The sequence below is a fragment of the Rhinolophus hipposideros genome (genome assembly GCF_964194185.1).
Source record: "Rhinolophus hipposideros genome assembly, chromosome: 7".
In the NCBI taxonomy this organism is placed as follows: Eukaryota; Metazoa; Chordata; class Mammalia; order Chiroptera; family Rhinolophidae; genus Rhinolophus; species Rhinolophus hipposideros.
Genome location: NC_138053.1, coordinates 88,439,877 through 88,449,071, shown reverse-complemented (window position 1 = coordinate 88,449,071; position 9,195 = coordinate 88,439,877).

The window sequence follows — 9,195 nt, the reverse complement described above, 5'->3', positions numbered from 1 at the left end:
AGGCATCCAAATCAGAAAAGAGGAAGTAAAGTTGTCTTTATTTGTAGATGATATGATCTTATATATAGAAAAATTCTAAAAACTCAACCAAAAAAAATGGTTGGAACTAATCAACAAATTTAATAAATTTGCAAGAAATAAAATCAACATACAAGAATCAACTACAAGATTTTGATGAAAGAAATCTAAGGACACATAAACAAATGACAGGATGTTCTGTGCCCCAATGATCAGAAAAATTAATACTTTAAATATCTGTCCACTCTGTTTTTTTTTTTTTTTTTTAATCCCGTTTAAAATATCCATAGTGGCCCACAGTTTGTTTCCCTCAAGAGGCTTTTTTTGTCACTTCGTGTTCTTTGTGATAAACGTTTTAGTTCTTTGCCCAAGTTAATTTCTTTCTCTCTTCTCTCTCTCTCTCTTTCTCTCTCATCTCTCTTTCTCTTTCTTGTAGAACAAACATTTTCCAGGTTATTAAAACTTTCTAGGACTTGTTATACAAGAAGAATGGATTGCAACACAATTCCCACAGAGCTGCCTTATGGCAATCATGGGTTAAATACAAATCCAGAATACAAAACGCACACTGTTACATGATGACACGGATTTTTAGTTAATGTTGAATGCCATTTTCCTTCTGCCCCCATATTCCCATGTAGAAGCTTGTGGGGGTAAACTGTCAGTTATATTAATGTTAATGGAGAAATCAGAGATGGCACAGACAGTGGCTTGACTTTCTTCACATCTCAAAAAGCAAAATCTATCGTTCAATAGAGAAGTTACAAAATAGCAGTGAAAGTAATGAAAAAATAACCAGAATATAGCTTTGTATAGAACAATATAAAGTATAGTAAAGAGGTATCACTCTTGTTTTTAAATATACTTACATTTAAAATACAAAAACACAACTGTCTTTTATGCTTTATATGATAAATATTAAAATTTCTCTTCCCTAACCCATGGGTGGAACATTAGATTGGACAGATTTTTCACTAGAATGTTACATGATGACAATACCCTAGCTTCCTATCGTAACAATGACAGATAACCCAGTTTTAGCATTATGGTCTCTGTTTAATGTTGAGAAATAATCTTGTGACTATTTTTTCTATAAACATCTTGACATGAGACCTGTGAAGACACTATCAATTTTGTTGTTTCAGGTCCCTATATGAAAATTACATTCCGATTTTATCATTCTATGAAAAACTTTGACTTTCCCTCCTAGTTTCCTGAGCATTCTGTGAGAGGATAATTAGACCCATGAAGCACATTATGTTCATGTACTTGAATCTTAGCACAAAGATCTCTGCTCATTTCCAATTGCTCCTCTTCGGCTAGGGTGTCTGGAAGAACTATTTTCTCCATATTCCATTTCTTTTTTATAGTCGTTAGATTTTTGCCTGAATTGGTCTGTGATTTTATTGTAATGATAACTTTTACCACAAGCTTCCTCAAACAATTTGACTATATGCACCCTCTGCTGGCACGATCTCATTTAATCCAATAAACATGGCTTTGCTACAATTATTATTTATGTATTATATCATTTATATTTTAGGAATTGAAAACTGGGGGTAGCAAAGTTAAGTAATTTGTCCAGGTTTGCATGGCAGATATGTTGCTGAGGTCTCTGGTTGAATTCGAAAGCTGTGACCCTAAACACAGTACTAAAACACTATTGAAAGTCAGAAAAATAGCATGAGTTCTGTCATAAAGAAGAAATATTTTCATTTTCTTTCACTTCTCTCCTTTTCTTCCTTCTTTTTTTGTTTCCTTCCTCCCTTCCTTCCCTCCTTCGTTCCTTCATTCGTTCCTTCCTCTTTTCCTTTTCTTCTATCTTTTTCTTTTTCTCTTTATTTTTTAAGATTTATTTTATTCTTTTCTCAGTTATTTCAAGAAATTTTATTGCCAACATTTATTTATATTGTCTTTACTGTTCTCTGTACTAGACAAGAACCATGATAGACAAAAGAACAAACTAAGAGATTATGTTTCCATAAAAGAGGAAGGAGTAGTTTACCCTGTCCATCCTCATCCTCAAATAGGAAAATTAAAAATTAAGAAAAATACTTTCATAATTCCTTTAATTGTGTATTTCTCATATATTGCAAACAGCTTTTCTGTTTTACTGTTCAATGCATTTTGGTATTCCCAGGCATATCTCAGAGATATCCCTCCCTGCTTCAGGTTCAGACCACCTCAATAAAGCAAATATCACAATAAAGCGAGTCACACATATTTTTTTGTTTACCAGTGCATATAAAAGTTATGCTGAGAGTACACTCTAGTCTATTAAGTGTGCAATAGCGTTATGTCTAAATATACAATATATGAATCTTAATTAAAAAAGACTTCATTGCTGAAACACATTAAGAATCATTTAGGCTTCAGCAAGTTGTAATCTTTGTGCTGGTGGAGGGTCTTTCCCTCTATGTTGATGGCTGGCGACTGATCAGGATGGCCATTGTTGAATGTTGGTGTGGCTGTGGCAATCTGTTAAAATAAGACGTCAATGAAGATTGCCACATCAATTGACTCTAACTTTCATTACCGATTTTTCTGTAGCATGTGATACTGTGTGTTTGTAGTTTACCCACAGAACTGCTTTCAAAATTGGAATCAATCATTTCAAACACCACCATTGCCGTATCAATGAAGTTTACATAATGCTATCATTTCAACAATCTTCATAGCATCTTCACCAGGAGTGCATTCCATCTCAAGAAACCACTTTCCTTTCTCATCCGTAAGAAGCAACTCCTCAGCATTAAAGTTTTATCATGAGATTTCAGCAATTCAGTTCCATCTTCAGGCTCCACTTCTAATTCTAGTTCTCTTGCTATTTGCACTGCATCTGCAGTTACTTCCTTCACTGAAGTCTTGAACCCCTGAAAGTCATCTGGGACAGCTGGAATGAACTTCTTCCAAACTTTTGCTAAAATTGATATTTTTATATCTTCTCATGAATCACAATGTTCTTGACAGCATCTAGAATTGTGATTCCTTTCTGGGTGTTTTCCATTTGTTTTGTCCAGATTCATCAGAGAAATCACTATGTATGGCAGCAATAGCCTCACAAAACATATTTCTTAAATAATAAGACTTAAAAGTTGAAATGACCCCTTGGTCCATGGGCTACCAAATGCATGCTGCCAGCAGGAATTGCACATGTTCATCGCAGCAGCCCCAATGAGCATTTTAGTATAATGTCTGGAGGTAACACTATCTCGGTGATCATCGATCTTTGACGTCACTATTGTAATTGTCTTGGGGCTTCACCCTCCAAGCCCACGTAAGACACCAAACTTAATCAATAAACGTTGTATGTGTTCTGGCTGCTCCACTATCTGGCCATTCCTCTGTCTCTCTCCCTCTCATTGGGCCTCCCTATTCCCTGAGACACAACAATATTCACATTATGCCAATTAATAATCCCACAACTACCTCTAAATGTTCAAGTAAAAGGAAGAGTCGCATGCCTTTCGTTTTAAATCAAAAGCTAAAGGTTATTAAGCTCAGTGAGTAAGGCATGTTGTAAGTCCAGACAGGCCGAAACTTAGGCCTCTTGTGCCTGTTAGCCAAGTTGGGAATTGAAAGGAAAAGTCCTTGAAGGAAATGAAAAGTGCTACTTCCGTGAACACACGAATGATAAGCAAAACAGCATTATTGCTGACATGGAGAAAGTTTAGTATTTTGTAATTAAGGTATGTACATAATTTTCAGACACAATGCTGTTGCTCACTTAACAGAGTACAGTATAGTGCAAAGGTAACTTTTACATGCATTGGGAAATAAAAAAAATTATGTGATTCACTTTGTTGCGATATTCACATTATTGTGGTGTTCTAGAACGGAACCCTCAATATCTCTGAGATATGCCTGCAATGAAAAAGTTTGAAATACTGCAAGAATTACCAAAATGTGACACAAAACAAGCAAATGCTTCTGGAGAAATGGCGCCGATAGACTCGCTCAATGCAGGGTTGCCACAAAGCTTCAATTGTTTAAAAACACAGTGTCTGTGAAGCGCAATAAAGACAAGCCCAATAAACTGAGGTAGTATGCCTGTGTTGTATGGTTGTAGAAGAAACAGGTAAAGAAATCAAAGATCCAACATTTCAATGAGAACATCTCCCCTATGGACATTTCTAACTTACAATATAAGAGTTGAGCCAGTGAGTTACATGATTGCCTGAAGTCTTTGTTTTCACATGAACCTTCCCATTCTTATCTTTTCCCTAAGCCTAGACTGTAAATGTTCAAGTGTCATGAAGGCTTGTTAACGAACAGAACAACTATACATTTAATGTTTAATTTGTAGCCTGTTACTTTTGAAAAATCCTGAAAAATGTGGATAAATCACTCTGTCCCACATTAATATCTGTAGTTCAAGATTCACTATCATTTTGTGGTTATTTATAAGCTTTTGGCTGCTGCTTTTTCTTCCTCTCATTTTCTTTATGTTACTTGCTATCAGAAAGCATTATTTTTAAAATGGTTCCTTCAGAATTTCATTCAGCCTTTGACAGCTCATCACTAATTTCTAGATCTTTCTTAAGGATGATATGTCTTCCAGCGTATTTCCAAGAATATTCAATTTAGTTTCATGTGACATTTTAAAAATAAGTAGTCTACTGCACACTCCTTATCTTTTCATTCAGCACATAATTCAATGCCACGGATTTTTTGGTTCTCTCCAGCTTTTGGCGCACTATTCTATATTCTTAACATAGGATTTTTATCCCATTGAAATTGTGAGAAAATGATAAAAATATCCAAATACATATATATTTCTTTATCTTGTATATTTTGAATTAAAATGCATCTGTCATCATAGTGGTTTTATTACACTGACTAAGGGTCATAATATCTATAGCAACAAATATTTAATGAACTCATTTAATAAACAGCAAATATTTTAACTGTTATAAGTTATTGAGTTCTTATTATTCTTCATCAAATTTTAAATGTTTCTGTTTATTAAGTCTCACATTAAGCCTACGGTGTAGGTTTTACTACTCTACATATTTTATTGATGAAGATAATGGGGGAAAAGAAGATTTAACAAGGCCGTGTCCCTACTGTTGACAAGTCAAAGAAATCTAGTTCTACCAGGCTCTGCCTTCCCCGTTCAGCTTCTGTTAGAAGCTAAAACGCTTAGTTATCTGACTCCAAATACCATGCTTACTTTTTATAATGTACTTCCATACAGAGCACAATCAGCTAGCTGGTAGATGGAACTAATTTTTAAAAATTGTATGTTACATTTGATTTAGAAACAAGGAAAGAATGCCACCATACCCACTTCACACATGGAAATCTTGAGTGCTCAGCTTCCTTCCACATCGCAGATGCGTAGGATAGCCTGCAAACATGACCATAGATAGTGTACCTGTTTAAGTAGATCTTCCTTTGTAACTCTGTAAAATGTTCCATGGAATCTTTTTTTTTTTTTAATTGTTGATAATTTTTACCTCAGAAAAGGTTTGACAAGATTAAAATAGATATATGGTTCCATGGAAGATGTTTCTATAGTAACAAAACATAGATAAAAGAAAGCAGCACAAAAATGTGACATTCCATTCATGCTGAAAGATGGATTTATTCTATTTATAAATATAATGCCATGTTAAACTCCATTTTAATTCTGGTTTTCAACATTTTCTAGTTAATTTGTTGTAAAAGCCCACATTTGTTGGCTCTTGAGAGATAATTGAAGTGAAGATTTGCACTTTATACCACGGAAGTGAAAACTCAATGAAACAATGTTTAGACATGGATTTACGTCTTTATATGCTTCTCTAGTGCCCTCCTTGTCAATCCTTCCTCCTACCCACACTCAACTTACAAGTCCTCTACATTTCATAGTATGTCCCTGAGGATTCAGCCCATCAGGATATTTGTGCTCATTTACTATGGTTCTGACAAGACAGCCAAGACTGTCTTCCCTATAGAGAGTTTATAGGAATATAACTTTGACCCGATCTACCATCACCTTCCAAAAAAAAAAAAAAATCTGATCCTCTCTTTTCCAAAACATTAAGTCTGTTATAAGTAAAATTCTTATGATCTTCATTTTCTTCATTTCTTTTTATAAATCCTCCTTTAATTTTTGATTTAGTTGAAACCTAATTATTCCCAAAGGACAGCTCTTCTCTTCTTTGAAGTCTTGTGTGTGTGTGTGTTTGTGTGTGTGTGTGTGTGTGTGTTTTCATTCTCCATTTACCTGAAAATGGCATAGGTAAATTCCTATAATTCATTGCTTCTTCTCAAACATTATTTGTCTTCAAAAATCCCACTCTTTTTAAGACAAGACATGAGACTCTTAACAAGTACATACTATCTTTCATTTCTGAACTATGAGAGATAATCTATGATCTTTTCCAGGAATTCTTTTATTTCATAAAGTATTTGCTCCCTTGATTTATTGTCTTTCTCTTCATCATTAGTTCTGTACACATGGATTACAATTAAGTATTCTTAATTCATAATTGATTCAACATGTAATCTCCTGTACCTAAAACTCTCTAAGTCATTCCCCTTGATCTTCCACATGTCCTTTGATGGCCTCCTTATATACCCAGCTAGGTCAAAATTTGGAGGCTTCCCTAATTCTTCTTTTTCTTACACTTCATTACTTACTCACCAGCAAGTCCTATATCAGGTAGACTTGTAGAGGCCTTTAGACCATTTTAAGAAGTTTGCATTTTACTTTGAATGTGATTAAAATTCGCTGGAAGTTTTTGAATAATGAAATCGATTTGACTGTTGAACAAAACTCTTGCTCAACCTATCATTGCTCCATAGAGAACAGACTGAAGTGAAACACTGGTGGAAGCAGGAAGACCTGGGGAGATTGTTTCAATATAAAAATGAATTAAAATATTGGTACAGTCTTGGGTGATTGCAGTAGAAGTGTGCACGCTTCCAGATGTTCATTGCATTCAGGCCACACAGGTTTTCTTGCTGATCCAAAAATACAAGGGGCTCACTCCAGCCTTGGGGCTTTCCCCTTTGTTGTACTCTTGCCTTTGACAGCATTCCCAAGTTCTTTTATAGGGCATCACCTAATTTCATCACAGTCTGTTCAGCTGTCACCTCAAAAAAGCTCTGTTACCTGTGATACACATTTAAATACTCCCCATCAGTCCCAAACTATTTCACAATCTGATATTATTTCACTTCACATATATGCTGGGTTATATGTGTGTATATGTTATATATGTGTATATATTATATATATATATATTACATACATATATATGTAATATATCATGTAATGCATTTATTTCATATCATTTATAAGCCAATGACTGAAAAACTCTGGGCTTTTGATTGTCTTTTCAACCACAAATCCTTACCACCTGCAGCTATAAAAAAGCACATGCTATTTCAAACAATCATTGACTCAACAATGCACATTTTGTCGAATTTAGAGCTTAGAGAATAGAGTAAGATGCATTCAAATGAGGGAAACTTCCGTGTTTTTAAGAATGAAAATTAGGGTCTGAAGAAAACAGGCAACATATATATTTAAGGTTATAACCAAATTACCTCATGGCTAGGCCTAAAACAAATTTTCAGTTTGAAGTCTACACTATTTTACACATGCATTAAACAGATAGGAATATATATACATATTCCTATATATATATATATATATATATATATAATAGTATATATAGAAATATATATAATAGTATATATATATATATATATATATATAAACTATTATATATACTATTTTTTTTAAGTGGAGAGACAATAGACTGCTATGGAATGAGATATTCCACTGGCTCGAGACTCCATAACCATCTTTTTTAAAAACTATGATTCCTTGGAAAGATCATTTAAACATTTTAAGTCTCAGTTCTTCAGTCTGTTCAATGACAGTAACAGCATTTCCCTTGCAAATTTGTGGATGGATTTATCAAGTCTCTATGGGAATGACCTAATAGAGGATACATGTCAATACAAAGTTAAATGACTAATGTTTTTTTTGTGGTGCCAGTGGGATGATGGTGTTGCTCTTGGCTTTCACTGCTACTTTGAGCCTAAGAGGCTACAGTTGGAAATGGTCAAATATAGTTTATAATTAGCTCTCTAGTAATGGGCCATATTTCTCAGCATGGCTATCTTGTAAAATTGTGCCAGTAATGAATTACATATGATTTATAGGAAAAATGATTTGTATTTTATTATCAATAAAATCTATATGCATTTCTGTATACAAAATTAAATTATAAGTTTGTTTCTAAATCAAAATGATACTGCTGTCAACCAATCAATTAATTTAAATCATACCTATGTATTTTGAGTTTATGATATGAATTTAGTCAATTTCATTAATTTCTACTGTATTGCTATTGTCTAATACTGACTTAGGTTTTTTTTTTCATTAAAAAAATTGCTTTAGAGCATACTATTATTTCTTTTCAAAACAGTGCCAGATATAGAGTTTATTTACATTAATTCCATATTATTTTTCCTAACTTAAAATGCCTTCTATGCAATATACTTAGGGCATTTATTTTAGCTTTTAAAATACAGAGAGCTTCCCACACAACTCCAACTGTCACGCATCAGGCATTTCATTGTGTGTGGGAGTGTTGTCTGACAGCCTAATGGATAAATGGTATATTTAAACAATTCTACTATATTAAAGATGTTTGTCTAAAGCATTTTGGGGTTACTTTATTCCCTATAGGAAATGACATATTTGAGAAACTTGAAGCTGATGTGCCTTGTTTAACCTGTCAATTTTAGTTTCAGAAACTACAGTGTTCAGAAGTCAGCTATTAACATATATATATATATATATATATATATATATATATATATATATATATATATATATATATATATTCTGTACATTGGTTTTCCGTTTTCTTGAATAAACAACTTCTAGGATTCTATCACACACTTGTGCCTAACTTAAAAAAATAAAAGATTATTGATATTGGATTTTGCATTGAAGACATCACTAAAAATAAGTGAAGTTAAATGTAGCCTATGATTCACATTCCTCATCAGGAATGTGCTCTTCTGTTTTTGTTTTGTTTTGTCTTGTTTCACTTTGTTTTTCAGTACTACACAGCTTTTAGTACTATAGAGCTAGAACTAGAACTTCTCTTGATTGGCTTTCTCTCCACTTCCTTAAATATTTATATGATTCAAGATTTAGTGTCCTTT